Raw genomic sequence first — 27,218 nt, 5'->3', positions numbered from 1 at the left:
TTACACTCAAGAACACTGTGCAGTTAATGGTTAGATTTAGAGCTAAAACGTACCCCATTCTTCACTCAACCTCCCTGCCTTGCATCCTCATCTAATGCCATGGTTTCTATTTGATGACTTACCTCTTCACAATGCCAAATGTCATTGTGTATTTTTATTCATAAACAGCAGGCATTTGGTAACTATTTGTTGACTGACACTCAAAATGAGTGTTCAATATTTTACAACAATAATATTATTTTAAAGGTTTCCCACTTCAGCAACTTGTTCTGCTCAATTTTACTCCACTGAACCACCCCGCCCTCCAAAAATGTGTTTTGAGTAAATCTCAGAGATGTTCAAAAAACATATTGGCTAACTAGCACTTATGCTTCCAAAAATTCTTAGAATATGAAAAGGGACACACAGTGCCATGCTATAAAAAGAACAGCTGGCATTACACACCTCTCTCATCAACTCCATAAATGTGCACATAATTTACAATTGCTAGGAAGAGGATGTCCTTGACCCAATGGACTCAAGACACCTAAGTAGGTAGGAAAAGAGAGCAACAGGAAAAACTACCTTAGCCTTATAATAAGAGAATATACAGACCTAAAGTTGGAATCTGTGGCTCTGGCAAAATGAAAACAGAACCAATAACAAATCATAAAATACATTTACAACTCACTTAACGTGCAATTTCTAGTTCAGCACTGAAATTACTCTATTTTCACAGCTTTTTAATTTCTTAAATCCAAAATTTTATCATTCCATAAAACCGTTTTCTTCCCAAATCAAACTACTTTTAGTAAGCCCAGTTTTATAAGTTCACTTGTTGTAATAACCACTAAAAGTGGTAATCACCTATAGCAGTAAATATATACATAAAATTAAATCATTATTTAAAAAACACTTGGAGTTAAAATCTCTAATTATAGGGCTTCCCTGGTGGCGCAGTGGTTGAGAGTCCGCCTGCCGATGCAGGGGACGCAGGTTCATGCCCCTGTCCGGGAAGATCCCACATGCCGCGGAGCGGCTGGGCCCGTGAGCCATGGCCGCTGAGCCTGCGCGTCCGGAGCCTGTGCTCCGCAACGGGAGAGGCCACAACAGTGCGAGGCCCGCGTACAGAAAAAAAAAAAAAAAAAAGAAAAAAAAATCTCTATTAAACAAATATAAGCTATAATCTTGTGACATCAATAACTGCCACTTGTATCTCAAAATGAAAATGAAATTATTTGTAAAATATGAATATATAATACAGAGCATGTAAAGTACATATACATAAAGGTGTTTACATATTTATTCCTAGCAATTGTAAATTATGTGCACATTTATGGAGTTGATAAGAGAGGTATGTAATGCCAGCTCTTCTTTTTATAGCATGGCACTGTGTGTCCCTTTACATATTCTAAGATTTTTTGGAAGCACAGGTGCTAGTTAGCCAGTATGTTTTTTGAACATCTCTGAGATTTACTCAGAACACATTTTTGGGGGTGCAGAGGAGCAAAATTAAGCAGAACAAGTTGCTGAAGTGGGAAACCTTTAGAACAAAACATTTTTATTCCATACCAAAAGAGAATGCAGCATAAAAAGGGGGAAGGCAATCCAAACAAAAACTGTTTTACAAATTTCTATTCTTCTTTTTTAGAAGTACATATCACTTACCACTTAGAAAGGGTTGTTGAGGCACAGAGTTTGTAGAAAAGACACCAAATTTGGAAAAGATCCATCTAGAAGCTTTTTTCAATCTGGAGCTTGTACTTTACAGGCACGCAAGTGGGCACACTGGTGCAAAGCAGTAGTGATTCACCATGTACAAAGCAGAATGTGGAATGTTAAAGGCTGAAAGACAAAAAAAAGAGAGAGAAAAGAAATATGGTTGGTTATTAGTAACAGCCATGTTTAAAACAAAAGCTGTAACATTTTAACAGTTTTCGTATAACATATATCATTATTGAAGTTAGTTTTTATAACTTGAGAATTTGGCCAAGAAGAACTTACTTATAAAAAAAATGTCAACTGTATAGGGAAAGTATCTATCTGGAGAGAAAAAACAAGAAAATGCGAATTTGTCTTTTTTTTTTTTTTTTTTTGGCCTCGAAGCATGGCTTGTGGGATCTTATTTCTCCAACCAGGGATCGAACCCTGGCCACGGTAGTGAAAGCGCCAAGTCTTAACCACTGAACCACCAGGGAATTCCCAGAATTTGTCTTTAAAGGTTCTAATTTAAATTTTTTTCACCACCTATAATATCTTTCTCAAGTATATTACAAATTTCCTCACCATCTAAACATAATTACCTGTTTCTTGATGACACAAGGGTCATCATCATGAGTTCTTCTATAGTACTTGAGGATACATATATTATGGGATTTGAGGTAATGACCCTAGGACTGTCGTTTTTCAAAAGGTACACCGAGGAACCCCAAGAAAATGAGCATTCTCCATTGCTGGTGGAAGTGTCAATATCTACAAAACCAAGAATGCATTTATTTTTTGACCCAACAACTCTCCTTCTGGGACATTCTCCTACAGATATAATTACACATTCACAAAATAAAGTGTGCAGCAAGATTATTATGGGATTATTTGTAAAAGTGAAACACACTGAAAACAACTTAAAAGGACTGGTAAAATCACCTATGATACATCCATTAGAAGGAATACGGTGCAGCTGTAAAAATAAATAAGGAAGCACTCTGTGTACTTCTATACAAACATCACCAGAATATGCTAAATAAGCAAGGTACAGAAAAGCAAGGTATATGTATATATACATTGTTATATTCTGTGTTTTTAAAAAGGGGAGGGAAAGAGGGAAGTAAGAATATCTATTCTTATTTGTTAATTTTTATTAAAAAGCACTGTAAAGATACATAAGAAATTGGTATAAAAAAAAGCAGGGTTACAGTAAGGAAACAGGGATGGAAGATAAGCCTTTTCAAAGTGTCATTTTGACTTTGAAACATGTAAATGTTCAAACAATATAAAATTTAAAACAAGTTCCCCAAATAAGCTTAATTTTACTTTTTTTTTTTTTTGCTTTATTTTACTCTTTCATCCCTTTTTTATAAACATATGAGCTGTTATATGATCCGTGTAACAAGGCTACTTTCCTGGAAAGTTGAATGGCAAATTATTTCCTTGTCCTTCAGAGAAACCCTTTTCTTTCCTACTGGTAGCATTCTACATATATTCAGTGCCTACTATCTTTCAGCAATACACACATCAGTGAACAAACTCAAAAAATCCCTGCTCAAGTGACCTTAAAACTCAATTGTTACCCATTTACTCATTGCTAGTGAAGGTACAGTAAGAAAGGAATACATATACATTGCTAGAGGAAATATAAATTCTGAAAAGCAATTTGTCAGTATGTAACAAGAATCTTTAATACGTTCCATAGCTATTGATTGACCCAGTAACTTCATTCCTGAGAACTCAAAATGCAGACCGAATTTTACATACAAATTTTTTTACATTATTTATAAAGAAAAATTGTAAGAAATATTAATGTCTGAAATAGGGTAATGGTTGGCTAAGCTATGGTTTATTCAGCAGATAGACTATTATGCTGCAGTTAACCTAGAAGTAATTTCTAGTTAACATGTTAGATTAACCATAAAAATTTATTCCCACTCCACCTCTGGGCTCCTCTGAAATAACTGTAAAATTTGAAAAATTAATTAAAAAATAAGAACACAAAAGGCAAAGAGAACAAAAGAGACATTCTCTGATAGGATAAAATTAAAATACAACTTCAAAAAATATGGGGAAATGCTGTTAAACAACAATAAAAGGCAGGACTCAAAATGATATATACTTTTAGCCATATTTTAAAAACTACTTTAAAACATGGAGAAAAAACCCACTCAATATTATTTCTAAATAGTGATCTAAAAATAAATGATTTTTTCTTTTATCCTTGTCTATATTTTCAAAAATATCTACAAAGGGCATTTATTACTATTATAGTCAGAAAAATAAAATCACTTTAAAAACATAAACATACCCACTAGGATGGCTATAATCAAAAAGACAGATAATAACAAGTGTTGGCAAGTGTATGGCTGGAACCCTCTCACACACTGCTGGTAGGAATATAAAATGGTACAGCCACTTTGGAAAACAGTTTGGCAGTTCCTCAAAAGTTAAACATGACTAACCATTCTCTCCCAGCTATACAGCAAGAAAAATGAAAAAATAACATCCATGTAAAAATATGTGTACAATAGCATTATTTGTGATAACCACTACACTACAGAAACCATCATAATAGCATTATTTGTAACAGCCAAAAGGCAGAAACAATACAAATGTCATCAACTGATGAATGGATAAATAAAACGTGGTATGTCCATCCAATGGATTCTGCCATAAAAAATATTGATACATGCTACAACATAGATGAACCTGAAACACATTATGCTAAGTGAAAGAAGCCAGTCACAAAAGGCTACATATTACATTATTCCATTTATATGAATAGACAAATCTACACAGTATAGAGAGAAAATAGGTTAGTGGTTGACTCCGAACAGGGAGGAGGAGATGGGGAGCTAATGGATATGAGATTTCTTTTGGGGATAATGAAAATATTCTAAAATCAATTGTGGTGATGGTTGCACAATTCTGTCAATATAAAAAACCTCAAATTGTATACTATAAATTGGTGACTTGCATGGTATGTGAATTATATCTCAATAAAGCTACTGTATTAAAAAATATATATAGTCTTGGGCTTCCCTGGTGGCGCAGTGGTTGAGAGTCCGCCTGCCGATGCAGGGGACACGGGTTCGTGCCCCTATCCCGGAAGATCCCACATGCCGCGGAGCGGCTGGGCCCGCGAGCCATGGCCGCGGAGCCTGTGTGTCCGGAGCCTGTGCTCCGCAACGGGAGAGGCCACAGCAGTGAGAGGCCCGCGTACAGCAAAAAAAAAAAAAAAAAAAAAAATATATATATATATATATATATAGTCTATAACTTCACCACTAACCAGTATTTCACATATTATTCCCTATCACCTTGCAACACTACATAATAGGACAAACATTAGATTCAAGATAAAACCAGACTCTTGCCAATCCTAAAACCATGGACAAACCATAACTCCCAAGTTTCAATTGCCTTTTTGGGGGAAATGGGGAGTCCTCTCTGGTACACCATCTCTTTTCTCCCAACAATTGAGTCGCATGCCTACCAAGAGCAAATTATCTTATATTTGTTCCAAAATCTTTTTATGCCTGTTGTATTTACTATAATTATATAATTTAGTTAAATATTACATCAAAAACATGAGTGCAAAAAGAAAATGCTTTGTCTCTAAAAATTAAGCTGTACGATTTGAAAAAGGCAAGTTACTTTAAAAATATCCTAAAGAGAAGGTCTCAGCTATACATCAAAAGATTGATGATGTACGAGCATTTATACACTTATCAACTATAAAATATTTAAGGCATATATCCTTCCTATTATTCTTCATTTCAAAAAAAATTTTTTTAACCATTCTAACTACTGGTGATTGTACAATCAATATTGTATAAGAGAGATTCTACTCCATGTAAATTATTCATATAAAAGACTAACAGAAGTATACTACTATTACTATTATTCTATCTCACACTCTAAAGGCTGATGGTTGACCCTACTGAGTTGTCTCTTAGTGAGGTTGAAACTTTTCTATCCTTCAAGTTCCCAGGCCCACCATACCCCTGTACTCTCTAGATACCCTCATCTATTAAACTGAAAGAAGATGCCCAATGTAAACTCTTCAAGTTCAGTTCAAGCCTGCTGAAGTCCCTCTTCCTGTCCTCTTGGACCCTCCAAATCCTCCCTTTTCAAAGCCAAACTTACATCTGACCTGTATATTCAGATGACCATTAAGGAAAAAAAAATCTTACTTACGCTCATACACCACAGACTTCTCTTTTATTTCCTCTTACTACACATTTGGGCCTCTACTTTCTCATCTCTCAACTCATCAAGTCAGTCAGTTACACTCCAACCCCAACTGCTGCAATACTAAAATACTCTTCCATCAAAAAAATTCTAGGTGGTCTCTGACCTCCCCTCTCTCACTACTCTGATGCATCTCAGATATTGCTGCCAAGTGCATATTCCAAATGCACAACTCTGATCACAAAACTCCCTGCCTTGGTAATTCAGTGACAGTCCCAATGCCTACAGAATAAAGTCCAGAAATTCCTTAGCCTCAGAGTCAAGGTCTTAATGGAAGAGAATAAACTGTTAGCCCATCTCCCTAATGTTCTCTAGACTAGTCAGGCTGAACTCTGCTCTATGCAAACATGTCCCATTCCTTCCTACGCCCAGATCTTTCTTCCATCTGGAATGCCCTCCCTTTGTTTCTATGCATTAAATTCCTCTAAAATCATTTTTAAAGTAGAAAATCACTTTTTAAATCAGAGCCTTGGGTTTCTCAACTGTAAGACCTTTCATAAGGATTATAAAGTGTTAGAAGTATTATAAGTATTATTAAGCATAAACTTAGAACAATAGCCAGCAGATAGCACTCAACAAATGTTGTTACTGTTGTCCATTCAACATAATGAGGACTCAACAAATATTTTTTAAATTGACATGCGAGACAAAGCAAAACAAAACAAAACAGTCTTTTCTATACTGTACTATACTCTTTGCTCTCAAAGTAAAGAGTTTAAGATCTGACACCTCTGGAAGTTAAGATGATGAAAACTTCTGATAATCAATAGTTTTCACTCTCTGGGAATCTCACACAGATTTATGATATAAGAACAGCAACCCACTATTTCAGATTTAGTCATGAACAACTTGATTTATAATCACTTCACGATATATTATGCCATAAACCCTAAACTTATACAGTGCTGCATGTCAATTATATCTTATTAAAATGGAAAGAAAAAAACAACTTAATTCACTAACATCTACCAAAAATGAGGAGGGCAAGCCTTACCAAAATAGAGTAGTTCTATTATTCACTTTTTTTTAAACTGTGTAAAATACACATAAGGTCATTTACCATCTTAACCATTTTTAAGTGTACAGCTCAGTGGCACTAAGTACATTCACATTGTTGTACAAACACCATCACCATCCATCTCCAGAACTCTTTTCATCTTGCAAAACTGAAACTCTGTACTTACTAGACAATAATTCCTCTTCTGCCCCCTCCTCCCAGGCCCTGGCAACAAGCATTATGCGTTCTGTTTCTATGAGTTTGACTACTCTAGGTACCTTATTTAAGTGGAATCATACAGTATTTGTCCTTTCGTGACTGCCTTATTTCACTAAACATGAGGCCCCTTCAAGGTCTGTTTGTGTTATTTACTTTTTCAGCAAGAACTTCAAAACCACATGAAGGACATGGTTTAAACATACTCTAGTTTAAACTCATGGTTTTAACACACACAGTATTATATGGCACTAAACTGCAGATTTGAATGACTCAAATTACAGAAAGAAAGGGAAAGTAGAATAACATGTACCCAATTACCTGGTATGATACCAGGTATCAAACCAGGTGCATTTCACACAAAATTAAATCCACACAACTCTAAAGAGGTAGGTTATTATTATTCCCAGTTGGTAAATGAGAAAAAGGAGATTCAGAGGACCTCCCACGCCACTGCCCTATTTCCATTTTGTTTTCATCATAGAATTTATCACTATCTGACATATATACATATGTACATACATTTATTTCCTTACGTGCAAATTGTATATAGACAAAAAAAAAGTTGATAATCACATTTATGCAACAAAGTTGTATCTATAATACAACATAGCTTGGAATCTGAACATCTTATAATCTCTATCTTTTCTGAGATGCTTGTCCATAGGTACACTTCTTAGATACTCAGAAGTTGGGAGACTTTATTACTGCCAAAGATATATATATTTTTTGTTTGTTTGTTTGTTTGTTTTGTTTTGTTTTTTGGAAGCAGGTATGGGAGGTAGGGGGCACTGGAGGACAGAAGTAGGGGATAAAATTCCAACTGAAAAGTCCAAGGGTTCAAGAAAGGCCAGTCTCCAGGAAAACGAAATCTATTATTACAACATCCTCATCTTCTATGAATTTTGTTGTTTTAAATCAAACTTCACCTGAGGAATATTCTACCAATGAATTTACAATGGGAGGGGAGATACTAGTTTGTGATGGATGTTCTACTTACCCCTTGAATATATTCTCACTATAATATTAGCTATATTTACAGTACTGTGGATTTCCTTCTTCTACTTCAGAGTGAAAAATATTCCCACCACACTGTATTGCTACATTTCCTCCTTTAAAATTAGTTAAAACTTTTTATTACATTTCAAGAAATTAAGAACTAGATACCTAACTTTTAAATTTGTTAAACTATATTTTTTCATAATTTAAATGACAATTATCTCCACCATTAGAAGAATTTTAAATGGTCTGAAGAGAAATCAAAAAATGTTAAGGGTTCCCACTAAGTAAATTCCCACTTGTAACAAAAGTCTACATTTCCCATTAGCTTACTGCTTTCATATAATAATTTCTTTTGATCACAGTATGAAAAATGTTACTCACAAAAGGAGTACTGTATTCACAAAATAATTTTATCTTTACTGATATAACAAGAAGTCAGCGGTTTCCTTTTTGTGGTAAACAATGGGCCTTGGGAAACACGTTCCCTGTTAAATGTCTTTCACATTTTTTTAAATACACAATTGGTTCAACTTCCTAATAATCACCATTTACCAGAAATGTGAAAGATAAAAATCTATCAAGATACACAATAAGACTAAGCAAGCCAAAAAGAGGAAAACAAAAGAAAATCACAAAGGCTCCCCGAAGAGGGTGGGGTAGAGAAAACTTCCAACCTAACCTCAACCACCTCTTACTAAAAAAAAAAGGAGAACATCAACATCAAGGTGACAAAAATCTCCCATCTATTTTCCTCCATTCCTAAGGGATCATGTCCATTTGCATACAAATATACCATAATGATCACTCACCTTAAAGAGAATTAAAGGGGGGAGCCCTCCTCCCTCCTCCACCACAAAACCCCTTGTCATGACTACCCTGTTTCTCTGCTCCCCTTTACAATAAAAGTCCTCCAGACAACTGTCTCTATTCAGTATTTCACTAGCTGACCTTCTTCATCTCATTCTCTCCTCTCTTCTACCCCCAGGGCCGCTGGGCAGTGTCACTGATGACCTCCACACCTCATGAAATCCAAAGGTCAATAATCAGTCCTCATCTTAGTTGACTACACGGCAGCATTCCTCTCCCGCCTTTTTGAAACACTTTCTTCACTTGGATGGCAAGATGCCACACTCTCCTGGTTCTCTTCCTCTTCCTCAAGAGCTGCTTTTCTTCTGCCTCTTCTCCAACTCAAAATGTTGGAGAGCCCAGGGCCAGTCCTTGCCCCCTTTTCTCCACTGACATTTACCTCTGGACCTTATCCAGGCTAAAGGCCTTAAATTCGAATCTGGAATTTGTTAGCATATAGATGGTATCTCTAGCCCAGACCTCTCTCTACTGAGCACCAGCCTTGCAAATTCAAATACCTGTCTGCACATCTAACGAGATGTCAAACACAACTCTTAATACAGCTCCCGAAATCTCCGCCTACTCCCAGTACTTCACTTCAGTAAATAACACCACAGTTCTTCTGGATGCTCAGGCCAGAAATCTGGCTCTCACTTTTATTCCTTTCTTTACCTCACACCCTCGAATCTAATCCATCAACAAGTCTGTCAACCCTGCTTTCAAAATACTGAATACCTTAGGTCTGGCCACTTCTCTCCCATCCACTGCTACCACCTAGTCAGAGCCACCATCATCTGTGGCCTAAACAATTCATGTCACCTCTTAGCTGATGCTGCTGCATCTACTCACCCCTTAATTCTACACAGTCACCAGACTGATCTTTTTAGAACATAAGTTTATTCACTTGCACTCAAAAATCCTCCACTGGTTTCCCATCAAATGCAGAAAAATATCCCATGGTCTCCCTAACATTTCCTTTCCTCTATTCCAGCTACACCAGCTTTCCTGCTACTCTTCAAGTTGAAGAAGCTTATTCCCACATCAGGGCCTATGCGCTTGCTAACTCCTCTGCCTGGAAAGGTCTTTCCCTTGAGTATGACTTGCTCCCTCCCTTCCTTCCTTTGCTCCCAGATGACTGCAAATGCTCCCACAAAGAGGCCTTCCTCACCATGCTATCTGAAATAACCAAAACCTATCACACTCTAGACAAACTTAGTTTTTCATCATAGAGTTTATCATCCAATATTTGTTTAATCTTTGCCTACATGACTAAAAAGCAAGCTCCAGAAGGGCAGAGACTGTCTTGTTTACATTTATAATCCCTAGCACCATCTCCTAGCTCACAGGTACACAATAAGCATTTGTTGATTAAATAAATGATGTCAAAGGTAATACATGATATGCACTATAAAAAAAATAAACCTATAGACTTTCAAACATTTTATTAAACAAAATGAATATTAACTGCTTCATAAGGTTCCATTTTACAGCCTTTAGAGGAGATAAGAGTAGAACAGAATGACAGAGGAAGAGGTAAACTTCTTGTCTTCAGTACATAAATCCAATATATTTGCATACTCTACCTTATATACATTTTGAGATGTAACCTAATGTTTCCAGAAAATAACAGGTTTTAAACTGTTTCTTTTCTTCTTGTTAAAGACCTGAATCAAGCTGCATCCAAACAATTAGCTTAAAAGGAGGAATAATACTTAGAGGATAACTTAGGAATACATATTTGACAAGGTCAGCTCCCTGTTCAAATAGCCCCTGAAATAACTTAATCAACATAAAAGGGAAAACTCTAGCAACATTAGAAATTAAAAAGGGCTGGGCTTCCCTGGTGGCGCAGTGGTTGAGAGTCCGCCTGCCAATGCAGGGGACGCGGGTTCATGCCCTGGTCCGGGAAGATCCCACATGCCGCGGAGCGGCTGGGCCCGTGAGCCATGGCTGCTGAGCCTGCGCGTCCGGAGCCTGTACGGGAGAGGCCACACAGTGAAAGGCCCGCATACAGAATATAAAAAAAAAAAAAGGGGGGTACCACCCCACCCCTAAAATTTTGAGCTTCCACAAAGATATGCTAAGGTAAGAACAATGGGAAAGGAGAAGTTATCTGCCCTGACATCAACCATTATTGCTGTGCTCGAGAGTGGGCTTACAAGTCTACTCCACCGAGGTGCACCCCAGAAGATAATGCTCAATCCCTCCCTCCATCAAATTCACTGGGCTAAATACTAACTGAAACCTTCAACAGACCCTGACTATCCTTTAAGAGCAGGATAAGACAGAATAAAATCTCATGCCAGGCTGTGACGGAGCCTGTACTATTTATCAACACAGAATAGCATGTATACAAAAAAAAAATCACCAGTCTTAAGAAAAGAATTGGAAGATATAAGATTGATCAAAATGTTCTGAATTCCAAGGATAATGATCTTGGCAGAATTCTAAACAAAGGGGTGAGACGTGAAACCATTTCCTTTTCTAAGATATTCACTCTCTTGGGGGGATAGAGTGGTAGTCAGGCCTACCAAAGGAATGTCTACAACCAGGCTTAGGGACTTGAGGAGACTCCTTCTCTCAAAAAACAACAAATCAGCCAGTAAAAAATGATAATAATAATAAAGATATAGAGGATATTAACAATATTACCCACTTTCCCTCTCCTTCTAGGCTTTCCTTCTCTCTCTTGAAGTCAGGCATGGTCATGTGATTTGTGTTGGCCAATGAAATGTGAGTAGAATTGATATATAAACTTCCAATGGAAGCATTTAACTGTTGGCACTGGGCTCTGTACCTCTCTGTCCCACTGTCTCTGTAATTATGGAGGCAGGTGCTGATATGGAAGTGCATTGCCAAACCTGTAGGCAGAAGACAACTTGCCTAAAAGGCATGAACTTGACATGAATAAGAAATAAATTTTTGCATGTTGAGCACTAACAATTTGAGGATTGTTTTCACTGCAGCATAAGCTAACTTGATTATTTTAAAATTCCAATAAAATTAATTAAAATTCGGCAAATCCAGAAAATCAGACAAGGGGAAAGATGTTTCAGAGATAGAAAAACATACAAACATGAGAGCATAATGAGAAATGGTTTATAACCATAGAAACAGAAGATTTTAATGGAATATCCCTTCAAAAACCAATAATTTCATCTTAATTTAAAAAATTTTAAGAATAGTAGGCTAGCTCTGGAAGGATGCACAAGAGGCTGATTATACTGGTTGCCTCCAGGAAAGGAAACTGTATGGTAATAGAAAAAGTGAGGAGAGACTTCCGGTTTTCATTCCGGCATGAAAAGACACTTAGAAGTCACCACTCCGTCTTAAAAAAGTAAAAAGATAAACATACTGAAAAAGCAACAGCTCTTTTTAGATTCATAAGAGGAGTGAGGTCATAGGGCAAACCACTACTCCCAAAACTGGAGACAGGCAGGTGCAGAGAATCACAACTTATGGGAACAGAAACCCATGAGCAGAAGCTTCCATGGGAACCAGTGCCAGGGTAAGAAAACCTGAACTTTAACTGACAAACTGCTAGAGGCTTAGTGTGGACAACTCTGAGAGTTAAAAACTCCAAGGGGACCAATAATAGGGGGAATCCCATACTTGTGAGTTTTATCTCCAAGAGCTCCACCTGGTTCTCATAGTGAATATCAAAGAAAAATCCCCTCAAGTTTCTGGCAGGGGGAGGGGAAAAATATTTTGAAATACTCCAAAGCATTCTGTTCTTCTTAACAAAGTCTGCCCTCAGGAGAAATTAAGAAACTCTTTAACCAGAGCCTAACTGAGCTAGGAGAAGGGAAATACCCAACCCCAGCTCCCTCTGGCCATCCTGTGCCACCTAAGGTAGGGAAGAAAACTGAGAAGCACTTGTGAAATCCACAGTCTGGAGGCATAGGCTGACCCCCCAACACACACCTCACCACCACATTACTGACAGCCTACTTAAATCAGTCTCTTACACTTAGTACTGTAAGTCCATGTCCAGCTACCAAGAAAATATTACAAGGCATGCTAAAAGGAAAAAACAAAACAAAAACAGTTTGAAGAGACAGAGCAAGCATCATAACCAAACTCAGATATGGTAGGATGTTGGAGTTACCAGACTGGGAATTCAAAACAACCATGATTAATATGGTATCTAATGGATAAAGTAGAAAGAAAGCATGCAAGAAAAGATGGGCAATGTAAGCAGAGAGAAGGAAATTCTAAGAGTCAAAAAGAAACAGTAGTGATCCAAAACACTGTAACTGAAATAAAGAGAGCCATTGATGGGCTAAAGAAAGAATATCTGAGCTTGAGGCTATATCAACAGAAACCTGAAAAGAGAACACTGAAGAGCAAAGAGAAAAAAAACTGAAAAAAAAAATAGAATATCCAAGAACTGTGGGACAACTACAAAAGATCTAACATACATGTAATAAGAATAGGAGAAGAAAGAAGAAAGAAGGAAAGAAGGAAAGAAAGAAAGAAAGAAAGAAAGAAAGAAAGAAAGAAAGAAAGAAAAAGAATATTTGAAACAATAATGACTGAGAATTTCCCCGAACTAATATCAGATACCAAAACCACAGATCCAGGAAGGTCGGAAAATAACAAGCAGGATAAATGCAAAACAAACAAGCAAAAACACATACCCAGGATATCCTGTTCAAAATCAAAGATAAATTTTAAAATCCTGGAAGAGGCCAGAGAAGAAAAAAAATAAACCTTACCTGTAGAGGAACAAAGATAAGAATTACACCCACCTCATGCAAGCAAGAAGAGAGAGGAGTGAAATATTTCAAATGTTGATAGAAACAAACAAACAAACCAAGCATTCTGTACCCTGCAAAGTTATCCTTCCAAAGTGAAAGAGAATAAAGACTTTCTCAAACAAAAGTTGAGAGAATTCGTTGCCAATAGACCTGCCTTGCAAAATATGTTAAAAAAAGTTCTTTAGAGAGAAGGAAAATGATATGGGTCAGAAAATTAGATCTACATAAAGAAAGGAAGAGCATCGAAGAAAGAATAGAGAATGTAAGATACAAACTTTTACAATTTTTAGTCTTAATTGATCTAATAGACAACAATTTGTTCAAAATAATAATAGCAACAATGAATTCAATTATGTATGCCTATAAGTGAAATGAAGGACAGAACTGATATAAGGGAAGGGAGGGAAGAATTAGAATTATTTTACTATAAGGCACTCACTCTACTCATGAAGCAGTATAGTATTATTCGAAAGTGGACTTGAATTAGTTGTAAATATATATTAGAAACTACAGGACAATGACTAAAAACAGTTTAAAAAGAAGTATAATTGATATGCTAACAAAGGAGACAGAACAGAATTAGATGAAATACTCAAAACCATAAAAGGCAGAAAAAGACTGGAAGGAAAAAAAAAGAAGAAAAGAAACAAAGAATAAGGGCAACAAACAGAAAACAAATATGATAGAAATTAATCCAATTGTATCAATAATCACTTTGAACATCACTGGTCTAAATGAATCAATTAAAAGACAGAGATTGTCAAAGTGGATCAAAAACCAAGACCCACCAGAAACCCACTTTAAATAAACAGACACAAAGATTAAAAGTAAATGGATGGAAAAAGATATACCGTGCTAACACTAATAAAAGGAAAGACAGAGTAGCCATTCTCATTTCATACAGAGCAGACTCAAAAGGAAAGAAATTTATGAGGGATAAAGAGGGGCATTAGAGGGCTTCCCTGGTGGCGCAGTGGTTGAGAGTCCGCCTGCCGATGCAGGGGACACATGTGGGTTCGTGCCCCAGTCCGGGAAGATCCCACATGCCGTGGAGCAGCTAGGCCCATGAGCCATGGCCGCTGAGGCTGTGCGTCCGGAGCCTGTGCTCCGCAACGGGAGAGGCCACAACAGTGAGAGGCCCGTGTACCGAAAAAAAAAAAAAAAGGGGCATTAGAGAATGATAAAGAGGTCAGTTCTCCAAGAAGACATAACAATCCTCAACATGTATCTACCAAACAAGAGAACAAAGTACGTGAAGCAAAAACTGATAGAAATAAATACAAGGAGAAATAGATGAATCCACTATTATAGTTGGGGACTTCAACACCCCTCTATAAGAAATGGACTGGATAGCGGTCAGAAAATCAATAAGGACATAGTCGAACTCAACAACACCATCAATCAACTAGTTATAATTGACCTCTACAGACTACTTCAGCAACAGCAGAATACACATTCTTTTCAAGCTCACATAGAACATTCACCAAAAAATTTAAAAGAACAGAAATCACACAGCATCTACTCTCAGACCACAATGAAATTAAGCTAGAAATCAATGACAGAAAGATAGAAAAATCTCAAAACACATGGAGATTAAACAGCGCTTCTAAATAACACATGGGTCAAAGAAGAAATCTGAAGAAAATTTTTTAAAATATTTTGACTGAATGAAAATGAAAACAATTACCAAAATTTGTGGGATACAGCAAAAAAAAAAAAATCCTTAGAGGGGAATTTATAGCACTGAATGCATATATTAGAAAAGGAGATCTGAAAATCAATAAACTAAGTTTCCATTTTAAAAAACTAGAAAGAGCAACTAAATGCAAAGTAAAGAGAAGAAAAGAAATAATAATAATTAGGACAGAAATCAATGAAATGGAAAACATAAAATTAATAGAGAAAAATCAGTAAAATCCATAAACCTCTTGCCAGGCTAACTAAGGAAAAAAAGAGAAAAGACACAAATTACTAATATCAGATATAAAAACAGACATCACAACAGATCTCATGAACATTGAAAAGAATGAAGAAATACTATGAACAACTCTATGTCCACCAATTTGATAACCTAGATGAAATGGACCAATTATTTGAAAGACATGCAAAGAAAACTTCAAAAACTCACACAAGAAGAAACAATCTAACTAGGCCTGTATCTATTAAAGAAATTGAATCAGTAATTAATAACATTCCAAAATAGAAAGCACCAGGCCCTTTACAAAAATTACCTTAAAAGGTATCATAAACCTAAATGTAAAATGCAAAACTATAAAACTCTTGATAACACTAGTACAAACATAGATGACCTTGCGTATGGCAATGATGTTTTAGATACAACACCATAAGCACAATCCATGATAGAACTAATAAGGATATTGATAAGCTGGACTTCATTAAAATTAAAAACTTCTGCTCTGCAAAAGACAGTATCAAGAGAATAAGAAGACAAGCTACAGACTGGAAGAAAATATTGATATTTGCAAAACACATGCCTAATACAGAGTTGTTTAAAAAAAAATACAAAGAACTCTTAAAACTCAACAAAAAGAAAAGAACCACATTTAAAAATGGACCAACTCCTGGGCTTCCCTGGTGGCGCAGCGGTTAAGAATCCTCCTGCCAATGCAGGGGACACAGGTCCTAGCCTTGGCCCAGGAAGATCCCACACGCCGCAGAGCAACTAAGCCCGTGCGCCACAACTACTGAGCCTGCACTCTAGAGCCCACAAGCTACAACTACTGAAGCCCACGTGCCTAGAGCCTGTGCTCCACAACAAGAGAAGCCACTGCAATGAGAAGCCTGCGCACCACAACGAAGAGTAGCCCCCGCTCACCCAAACTAAAGAAAAGCCCGCATGCAGCAATGAAGACCCAACGCAGCCAAAAATAAATTTTTAAAATTAAAAAATAAAATAAAAATAAAAATTATCCAACTCCCAACAGTGCACCCTAAGGGGACTCAAGATGGGAAAGAACAGGATACTGGCCCTAGACAGCTAAGGTGCATATCAAAGGAATGATTTCAATGAGCCCAGACTCTAGCATCTTCCCATACAGAGAAAAGTGCTAAGTCACAGGTATAGAAAGCAAACTTATGGTTACCAGGGGGGTAAGTGGGGGTGTGGGGGGGAGATAGATTGGGAGATCGGGATTGACATCTACACACTACCATATATAAAACAGATAACTAATAAAGACCCACTGCATAGCACAGGGAACTCTTCTCAGTACTCTGTAATGACCTATATGGAAAAAGAATCTAAAAAAGAATGGATATATGTATATGTATAACTGACATACTTTCCTGTACAGCAGAAATGAGTGCAACATTGTAAATCAACTATACTCTAATAAAAATTTTAAAAATCCTTTTAAAAAAATGGGCCAAAGACCTTAACAGACATCTCACCAGAAAAGATATTCAGATAGCAAATAAGCATAGAAAAGATGTTCCATAGCATATATCATCAGGGAAATGCAAATTTAAACAACAGTGAGATACCACTGCACACCTATTAGAATGGCCAATTCCAGAACAATGACGATACCAACTGCTGGAGAGGATGTAGAGGAACAAGAACTCTGATACACTGCTGGTAAAAATGCAAAGCGACACAGTCACTTTGGAAAACAGTTGGCAGTTTCTTACAAAACTAAACATACTTTTACCTTACGACTCAGCAGCTGGTGCTTTTTGGTATTCACCCAAGTTGAAACCATGTCCATGCAAAAACCTGCACATGGATGTTTACAGCAGCTTTATTCATAATTGCCAACCAAGATGTCCTCCAGTAGGTGAATGGATAAACTGTGGTACATCCAAACAGTGGAATATTATTCAGCACTAAAAAGAAATGAACTATCAAGCCATGAGAGGACATGAAGAAATGTTAAATGCATAATGCTAAAGTGAAGGAAGCCAATCTGAAAAAGCTACATATTGTACATATTGACATTCTGGAAAAGGCAAAACTATGGTGACAGTAAAAACAAAAATCAGTGGTTGCCGGGGAGGGGTGGGAGGATGATTAGGCAGAGCACAGAGGATTTTTAGGGTAGGGAAAATACTCTGTGTGATACTATAATGGTGGATATACGTCATTACACATCTGTCCAAACCCTACAATGTACAATACTAAAAGTGAGCCATAATGTAAACTATGGACTTTAGGTGATTATGATTTATCAGTGTAGACTCATCAGTGGTAACAAATACACCACCCTGATGGGGGGTGTTGTTAATACGAGAAGCTATGCATGAATGGGAGAAGGGCTCTATGGGAAATCTCTGTACTTTCCTCTCAATTTGGCTGTGAACCTAAAACTGCTCTCTGAAAAAAAGTCTTTATAAAAAATAAAGTCTACAGGGACTTCCCTGGAGGTGCAGTTGTTAAGAATCTGCCTGCCGGTGCAGGAGACACGAGTTCGAGCCCTTGTCCGGGAAGATCCCACGTGCAGTGGAGCAACTAAGCCCGTGCGCCACAACTACTGAGCCTATGCTCTAGAGCCCATGAGCCACAACTACTGAAGCCCATGAACCTAAAGCCTGTGCTCCACAATAAGAGAAGCCACCGCAATGAGAAGCCCATGCACCGCAACAAAGAGTAGCCCCTGCTCACCGCAAATAGAAAAAGCCCGTGCGCAGCAACGAAGACCCAACGCAGCCATAAATAAATAAATTTATAAAAAATAAAATAAAATAAAGTCTATTAAAAAGGCTTTTTTTAATTAAAAAAAAGAAAACCTTGTCTTATGTGATCTGACTCGAATTCCAATTATTTCTACAAATCTTAAAAATTACGTTTTCTGCTTTGGTTGACATTAAAACAAAAATACTTTGAAAATTTTTAAATGACGTATGTATCGCTATATCAAAGACAATGTCACAATTTTGACTTATTATAAACCAGTCTTCCCATTAAAATTAACTTTTGAAAATAAAAAGCTCAATTTTTTTAAACAAATATTTGGATTTGGTTCTTGGATGCGGCATATAATTTTACACAAAAACAAAAACTCGACTTTATAGAAATCTTTTTTTTTTTTTTTTTTTTTTTTTTTTTTTTTTGCGGTAGGCGGGCCTCTCACTGTTGTGGCCTCTCCCCTTGCAGAGCACAGGCTCCGGATGCGCAGGTTCAGCAGCCATGGCTCACGGGCCTAGCCGCTCCGCGGCATGTGGGATCTTCCCAGACCGGGGCACGAACCCGTGTCCCCTGCATCGGCAGGCGGACTCTCAACCACTGCGCCACCAGGGAAGCCCTATAGAAATCTTTGCAGAGACTGGTTTTATATGGCCTGTGATGGAAATCAATTTACAATACAATAAGTTCTATAAAATTTTTAAAGCGTGTGTTTATAGGCATTTTTCATGCAAGAAGTCCGTAGCTTTCATTAGATTCTCAAAGGGGGCCATCATTCAGACAAGATTGAGAATGGCAAGTTTTTAGGTATCAGTTAAACCAAGACATTCACCCACTATTTAACACTGAGGCTTCTACTATGATTAATCATGAAACCCTCTCTGACCTCCATCCTGTATCTGTTCCCCCTTCCAAGAACATAAAAGGAAAATAATTTATTGTCACCCAAGTATTTAGGGAAGTACTAGGGAACACCGTAAGAGTTCATTATTAGGTGAAAGAGGATGATCAGAAGTCAATTAAGTCACCCCAATAATCATTTTTTTAAAGAATACATTCACGTATGGTTAATGGGATCCTGCAAAATAATTGGGCTACACGCATCAAGACATTAAAATGGCCATAACCTCTAAGTTAATAAAGGGGAATTTACCAAAAAGATATAATCTAAAATCAGGTTTAAAAAAATATATGCAGAAAGATGCTTAACTGCATACAGTTAAGAACACAGGCTCCAGAGCCAGCTTGCAAGGACTCACTTACGAGCTAAGCAGCATGAATCAAGTCTCTTAACCTCTGTATCCACGCTTATTTTTAAAAGGGATAATAAAAGTACCTATTTCAAGAGGGTTTCATGAAGATTAAATGAATGTCAAATGCTCAGTGTACAATAAGCCCTCTGTAATTGTGTGTGCACTTAAACCTACTAAGCTTCAACCATGTGCCAGGCACTGTCCTAGGCAGTTGAGATACATCAATGAACAAAAGAGAAGAATCCTGCCCTTCTTAGAGCTTACATGCTAACAAGGGAAGACAACAGACAATAGAAATAATAAATAAATTATGAGGCATAAAGAGATGAGAGAAGCTATGGAGGGAAGAAAGGAAAAAGGAAAAGTAGAGAAGAATCACAGACTGGCAAGTGCCAGAGGTGGCAGGCGTTGCAATTTTTAAATAGTCAGAGTACATCTCATTAAAAAGGTGACACTTCAACAAAGATCTGAAAACTCAGCCAGGTAGCTATCAGGAGTAAGCATATTCCAGCCACACGGGAAGAGCAATCACAAAGGCCCTAAGGTGGGAACATGGCTGGTACATTAGAGAGAGAAAAAAAAAAAAAAGGATGATTAGAGCAGATGAGTAAGGGAAAGAGTAATAGGAAAAAAGAATTAGAGAGGTAACGAGGGACCAACTCAGGTAAGGCCTGTAGGCAGCTGTGTTCTGGGCAGCCACTGCACGGTTTGCAGAAGAGTAACATGACTGTCATACATTTAGAAGGATTGCTCTGGCTACTGTGCTGAGAACAGAATACAGTGGAGAAGCACTGATGCCGGAGAACTCTCACTACGAGGCTGTTTGTGACTGAAGTGTTAGCAAAACCCTTGTTCCTGAGCCTGAGAAATTGCTCTTGGATTCAGTTCATCTTCTAGCTCTGTTCCCCTGGAAACCATACAGGCAGAATGTCAGCTGTGTTACCAGGCAACGTTGCTTATGGTAAAAATGACTATTGGTAAGTTGCTTCGGACCGAGAGAAACAATAAATACCTGGTGAGTGGCTGTAACTGTGGGCTTCCCTTACTATGGTGACTCCTATAATTCGGCACATACTTTGTAGGGATCCTGGAAGCTATGCTCACGGGTTGTTACACAAGATAATGGCTCTTGTGAAACATGGGGCTCCTAAGCAAAGTTAATTTATATCCATCATGTGAGCCTCATTACTTACTTAAGCTTCACCTGGAAGAGGGGAGAGGCACAGAGAATGGTTCTGGCTGTTCTCCTTGTAGACTGCTACAAGGACTTCTACCAAAGAGAGTATCTGATTCTTCTCTGCTGGTAAGCTGTATTTCCCATATCCTCTTCTCATATCCTCTTAAGCAAATCTGATGTCAAATGTGGCCTATGGCAATCCAAACATCTGTCTAGTTGAACCCTAAGAAAATTCCCTGGGTGGCCACTGCTCTGTTGTTGTAATCCAGGCAAGAAATGGCAGTGACTTGGACCAGGATGGTAGTAGTGCCAATAGGAAACAGTAGTAAGACTGCAAATATAATTTGAAGGGGGAGCTTTTAGGATCTTCTAATGAATAGGATGTGGGATGTCCATATTCTATGTGCATACAATAAAGTTAGGGATAACGGCAAGACTTTTTGGCCTGAGCAACTGGAAAGATGAAGCAAAAAACTGGGGTTGGGGAGCACTAGGGATCAGGAATTCAATTTTAAACAAGCTAATTTTTGAGTTGGGGGTCATACATCATCTTGCTTTCTTCTCAGTGACCCAAAATGGCTGCAGCAGCTCCATGTATCATGAGCTCACGTCACCACATCCAAAAGAAGGGGTGTGCCTTCATAAATTGAAGGAAACCAGACTCCCAGAGGACTTCCTTTATACGTCACCGTGCCTGAACCAATCACTGGCAAGGAGAATGAAACTAACACTATTGACTTTAGGCTGCTTTACAAACTGCCCCCTTTGGGTTGGGGAGGAGCCCGTGAAGCAGGTGAACCTTAAATACCTGAACAAAACTAGTCTTAAGAAAGCGAAGAATGACTAATAGGTGCAGTGTCTGTCAAAGGTATCGTCAAGGGCTTTGAATGAACCATCCACACTGATGTTAACAACACCCAGAGATTGTTAACAACAATAAAAGAAGGTCAATAATAAAGTACAGGTATAAAATAAAACAGGGAGCCAGGTAACGAATAATTAATGAATAAAAAACAAGTGACCTACCCTCTGTTCCATGAAAGAGACACCTAGACAAATCCTGTGAAATTTCATAGCCAAAAATTATTCTAAATGATTTGAGGAAAAAACAATTAAGAATCTGACTAAAATCAAACTCTCAATTGTAGAAGACAGAGCAATGTCATGAAAACTTCCAGAATTAAGTAATTTTGACCTAGATTTTTACATCCAAATGATCAATCAAGTGAGAAGGCAGAATAAAGACAGTTTCAGACATGTAAGAACATTACTTGAGGGCGTTCTTTAGCAAGCAAGAATGAAAACCAATAAAGTGGATGTGAGAACACAGGAAACAGTGGAAATGATCCAAGAGTGAAATGAAAAAGAAATCCCAGAATGGCAGGTGTGCAGCAGGACTAAACTATAATTCATCCTATTAATACAGAAAATTAGTGAACTCCACGAAAGGAAGAAAGGAATGGATTCTGTTCCAAAGACAGAATAACTAAGAAGCTGGTTTCACAACAGGAATGCATGTGTTTCTTTTCTTAACAGAAAAAAAAAAAAAAAAAAAGGTATGCAACAGAAAGCTCCAGCAGAATGCTGTCTACCTACAGCTTTTCCTTCCTTATTCCTTGCTAAAGGAATCTAATCTTTTTTTTTTCTTTTCTCTAAGGTATCAGGTGAGAAGCACAGGATTAGGGAAGGCAGACTCTTGCCCAGACCCATGGGATAAATCACTACAGGTCTAAACAAGCCCTGGAAATCCCATTCTCCTTTGCCAGCAGCTGGCCTGAGCAATGGAGGTGAACGAGCAACTCAGTTTAAGCCAATGAGACTTACAGGAAAGTCATCTGGGGAGCTTCTTGAAAGACTTTCCTCCAAGATAAAAAGAGATCTGATGGTGGGAAGGAAGATTTGCCATAAAGAGCATTACTGGGCAACTGGTGAATTTGAACATGGACTGTATATTAGATAATAGTACCGTGTTGTGGTAGACATGGAAATCTACCACTCACATTCAAAAGACTCACTACCAGGAGTGAGGAGTGTGGTTAAGCTGTTCGTTTCATCAGAGTTAGCTTCAGCCTTCAAGAGAGGGTCTCGATATTCTCTGGACAGCTCCCAGCCCATAAATGAAAAACGCAAGTCAGAGGCCAAGCAATTTCTACCCAACATGGAACTCCCCTAATGGACAGTCTTAATTCCAGGTGCACTCCTTGTGCTGGCAGACAGGGTGTCATCACAATCTGACAGCTCCACCTGCCCAATCCTGCGTCCTTCTTTCACTTTTGTAAATACAATCCTAATTCTGGTTCAGCATCTGCTCCCCAGAGATCTCAACCTGTGACAATTACATTTCCTGAATTTAATCATTGTTCCATGATCACACCTTTTCTTATGTGATATGTGATGAAGTATTTAAGGGTAAAGAATCATGATCTCTGCAACTTTCTCTCAAAAGATTCACCAAAATAAGGACAACTGGATCTAGATTTATAGAAACAAAAGATAAAGAAAGGAAAAAGCAAATACAGCAAAATGTTTGTAACTGATGAATCTAGGTGAAAGACAGTTCATATTACTATTCTCACAACTTTTTTATGTTTTAAAATTTTTCAAAAATATATTTTAAAAGGGGGAAGGTCCAAAAAAAAAGCACTCATCCTATCCCCTTCCTCCTGCCTTTTAGTAAGTGAAAAAAAGATGCTTGGAGTTACAGCAGCCACTGGCAATAAGAGAAACGTCAGAACCACCAGGTATGTCACCTGTGGGTGGATATTCTGTAAAATGCTGCCAAAAACAACCAAAATGATACATCAGGAAAAACAAAAAAGCTATTCAAGGAGGTAATGGTTCAAGTGTGAAAACATATACATATGACATGATTTTGAGCAACTGATAGATTATAGGGAAAAAGAATCCATTCGTCTTTGATACTAGGAACATCATCCTTCTATTGGCATGGGATCATGACACTGGTGTGGAGAGAAGGAAATGTAACCATAAACTCACTACTCCATTCTGCAATTAATATTTGCATGGTAATTAAAAGATGTATGACCGATACAAAAACAAAGCACCAAAGATTTCATTAAGGTTACAGAACAGAATGTAAATGTTTACAACCTTGTAAGGATAAAAGGTACAGCTGATAAAAGTTGAGAGATGGAATGGGGGAGGGCAAAAGGCAAAAGGAAAAGCAGTGAAAGAGTAGGATTTCAATTTTTGATTCCCATAAGACTAGAAATCGCTAAACATATTCCACTTGACTCATTTTTTACCAGTATTTGAGATAATTCACTTACCATAAAATTCATCAATTTACTCTTTTTTTTTTTTTTTTTTTTTTTTTTTTTTTTTTTTTTGCGGTACGCGGGCCTCTCACTGTTGTGGCCTCTCCCGTTTCGGAGCACAGGCTCCGGACGCGCAGGCTCAGTGGCCATGGCTCACGGGCCCAGCCGCTCTGCGGCATGTGGGATCTTCCCGGACCGGGGCACGAACCCGTGTCCCCTGCATCGGCAGGCAGACTCTCAACCACTGCGCCACCAGGGAAGCCCCAAATTTACTCATTTTTAATTAGGATATTTGCCTTTTTATTATTGAGTTGTTAGTTCTTTATACATCCTAGATACAAGACTTGCAAATATTTTCTCCCATTTTGTGGGTTGTCTTTTCGCTTTCTTTTTTTTTTGCGGTACGCGGGCCTCTCACTGTTGTGGCTTCTCCCGTTGCGGAGCACAGGCTCCGGATGCGCAGGCTCAGCGACCATGGCTCACGGGCCCAGCCGCTCCGCGGCATATGGGATCCTCCCAGACCGGGGCACAAACCCGTATCCCCTGCATTGGCAGGCGGACTCCCAACCACTGCGCCACCAGGGAGGCCCTGTCTTTTCGCTTTCTTGATGGTATCCTTTGAGGCACAAATGTTTTTAATTTTGATGAAGTCCAATTTACCTATTTTTGTTGCTTGTGCTTTTAGTGTCATATCCAAGAAGGCTTTGCCTAACCCAGGTCACTAAGATTTATTCATATTTTCTTTGAAGAATGTTATAATTTTAGCTGTTACATTTAGATCTGTAATCCATTTTTAGTTAATTTTTGTGCATGGTGTGAGGAAGGGTTCAAATTCATTTTGCATGGGGATCTCCAGATGCCTCAACACTGCTGAAAAAGCTGTTCTTTCCCTATTGAATTGTCTTGGTACCTTTGTCAAATTTTTTTAAAAATTGATTGATCATAGGGTTTATTTCTGGACTCTCAATACTATCCAACTGATTTATATGTACTGACACTTTTTAAAAATTAAGCTAAAATCCACATGATATAAAATTAACCTTTTTAAGTGTACAAATCAATGGCATTTAGTATATTCACAATGTTTTGCAATCAACAACACCTCTACCTAGTTCCAAAACATTTTTATCACCCCCAAAGGAAATCCATACCCATCAAGCAGTCACTCCCCATTCCCCATGCCCCTGGCAGCCACCGAACTGATTTATGTCTCCATGGATTTACCTGTCCTAGATATTTCATATCAATGGACTCATACAATATGTGATCATTTGTGTCCAGCTTCATTCACTAATCATAACGTTTGAGGTTCATGCACTTCGAAGCATTTATCAGTACTTCATTTTTACGGTTGAATAATATTCCATTGTACACATATACCACATTTTGGTTATCCATTCATCAGTTGATTACATTTGGGTTGTTTCTACCTTTTAGCTAAAGTAAACTGCTATGTAAGCACCACCATGAACATTCATTACAAATATTTTTTTGAACACCTGTTTTCAATTCTTTTGGGTACGTACGCAGGAACAGAACATGTGGGTCATATCATAATTTCGGTTTAACTGTTTGTGGTCAAACTGTTTTCCACAGTAGCTGTACCATCATAAACTCCTACCAACAATGTACAAGTGTTCCAATTTCTCCACATCCTTGCCAACACTTGTTATTTTCTGTTTTCTAGCTCGTCAAATGTCACATCCAGAACTCAACAAAGTATTCCAGGTATAATCTGGACAGTACAGAATAAAGTAAGACTGATACCTTTCCTCTTCTGAACCTCCTCCTCCAGTAGTCCAGATGACGATTCTATGAAGCCTTTCTTATAGTTGCAGTACATTTTATATCTATATTGAGTTTATCAGAGTAATTAAAATACCTAAGTTGTTTGTACTCAACCACATCTCCCTCACCCCTATAATTATGCAGCTGTTTTCTGAACTCATATACAGGACTTCACATCAAGCTCCATTAAGTTATCATGTTAGCCTTAGCCCACCATTTCAGTCAGAAATATTATTTTCAAAAGTCAACCCTAAAAAATTCATTTCATCCAAAAATTTGATAAGCATGGTATCAATGTTTTCATTCACATCATTACAAAAATATGGACAGTGATTTTCAGCATGTCACTAGAAATTTTTATCCAGCTGTCATCAATTCATTACTAATTTTTAGAGGTGCTACTCAACCAATCACATTTCTACCTAATTTTATGGCCATCCAGCCCACAGCCTCCCCCTGTCAACAGAGAAATCTTATAAAATGTTTGGCTGAAATCCAGTTATACTGTACCTTCTGCATTCTCTTGACCCACAGTCCAATAATCCTATCTAAAAAGTAAGCTTAGTCTAACATAATTATCTTTAGCAAGCCCATGTAATACCTTTTCTTCAAAAATGTAATCATGGTCAATGTTTTTAGCACTTATAACACAATGAACTCAGATTAAATCATACTAGGTTTCCAATCATATTTTGAGATTTAAACATTAAAATACAATGAAAATATGTATCACTCAAGGCAATATGTATCACTCAGGCAACACAGGGAATACAGATATCTCAGGTGTTATACTTCACACTATCAAGACAAATGTCATCAATTTACTGTAGTTTGCATTTACAAGTTTTTAAAATTCTACAAGAGTCTTTCCTCCACCATAAAAATATCAATAGGAAAAATATATTTCTCCCATGTGTTCACAAAAAATAATAAAATAATAATTAAACTAGTAAACTTTAAGTTTTGTGTTTCTAATAACACAGATTATTTTGTTGGAACCAATTTCCCCAATACCTTTAAGAGCATATTCCTAGCTCAAAAATCTCTTTTACAAAGCCTTCAGAGATTGTTCCTGTCTAAAACAGCTGCTCTCTGCTTTGCCCTTTCACGATACCTACTACTATCCCTACCACTCACTTTGGCGCTCAGTCATCTGATGCTTGGTAGTTATTGTTGTTAACTGTTTGATTATTATCTACAATAGGGTCTTGCCACATTCTTTTCTAACTTCATCACGACCAGCATAGAAAAGGTAAGCACTCGAACCCTTTTATTAATTTATATTGCATATATTATAAACCTATAAAGAATTAAAGTGA

General features: G+C 37.6%; 1 protein-coding gene across 7 annotated transcripts in view; it reads right to left on the bottom strand.

Annotated features, from left to right (window-relative positions):
* Positions 1-27,218, bottom strand: part of FRYL (FRY like transcription coactivator) — a 246,852-nt gene that overhangs the window by 207,646 nt on the left and 11,988 nt on the right. For all 7 annotated transcript variants that reach the window (XM_081234991.1, XM_081234990.1, XM_081234992.1 and 4 more), the window contains exon 2: positions 1,648-1,824. The gene's annotated coding sequence lies outside the window, so the exon portion shown is untranslated. The remainder of the gene's footprint in view (positions 1-1,647; positions 1,825-27,218) is intronic.

The sequence above is a fragment of the Mesoplodon bidens genome (assembly GCF_964165515.1).
Source record: "Mesoplodon bidens genome assembly, chromosome: 1".
Taxonomy (NCBI): domain Eukaryota; kingdom Metazoa; phylum Chordata; class Mammalia; order Artiodactyla; family Ziphiidae; genus Mesoplodon; species Mesoplodon bidens.
Note: the sequence above shows the minus strand (reverse complement) of the source record. Positions and strands in the feature narration are given on the sequence as shown.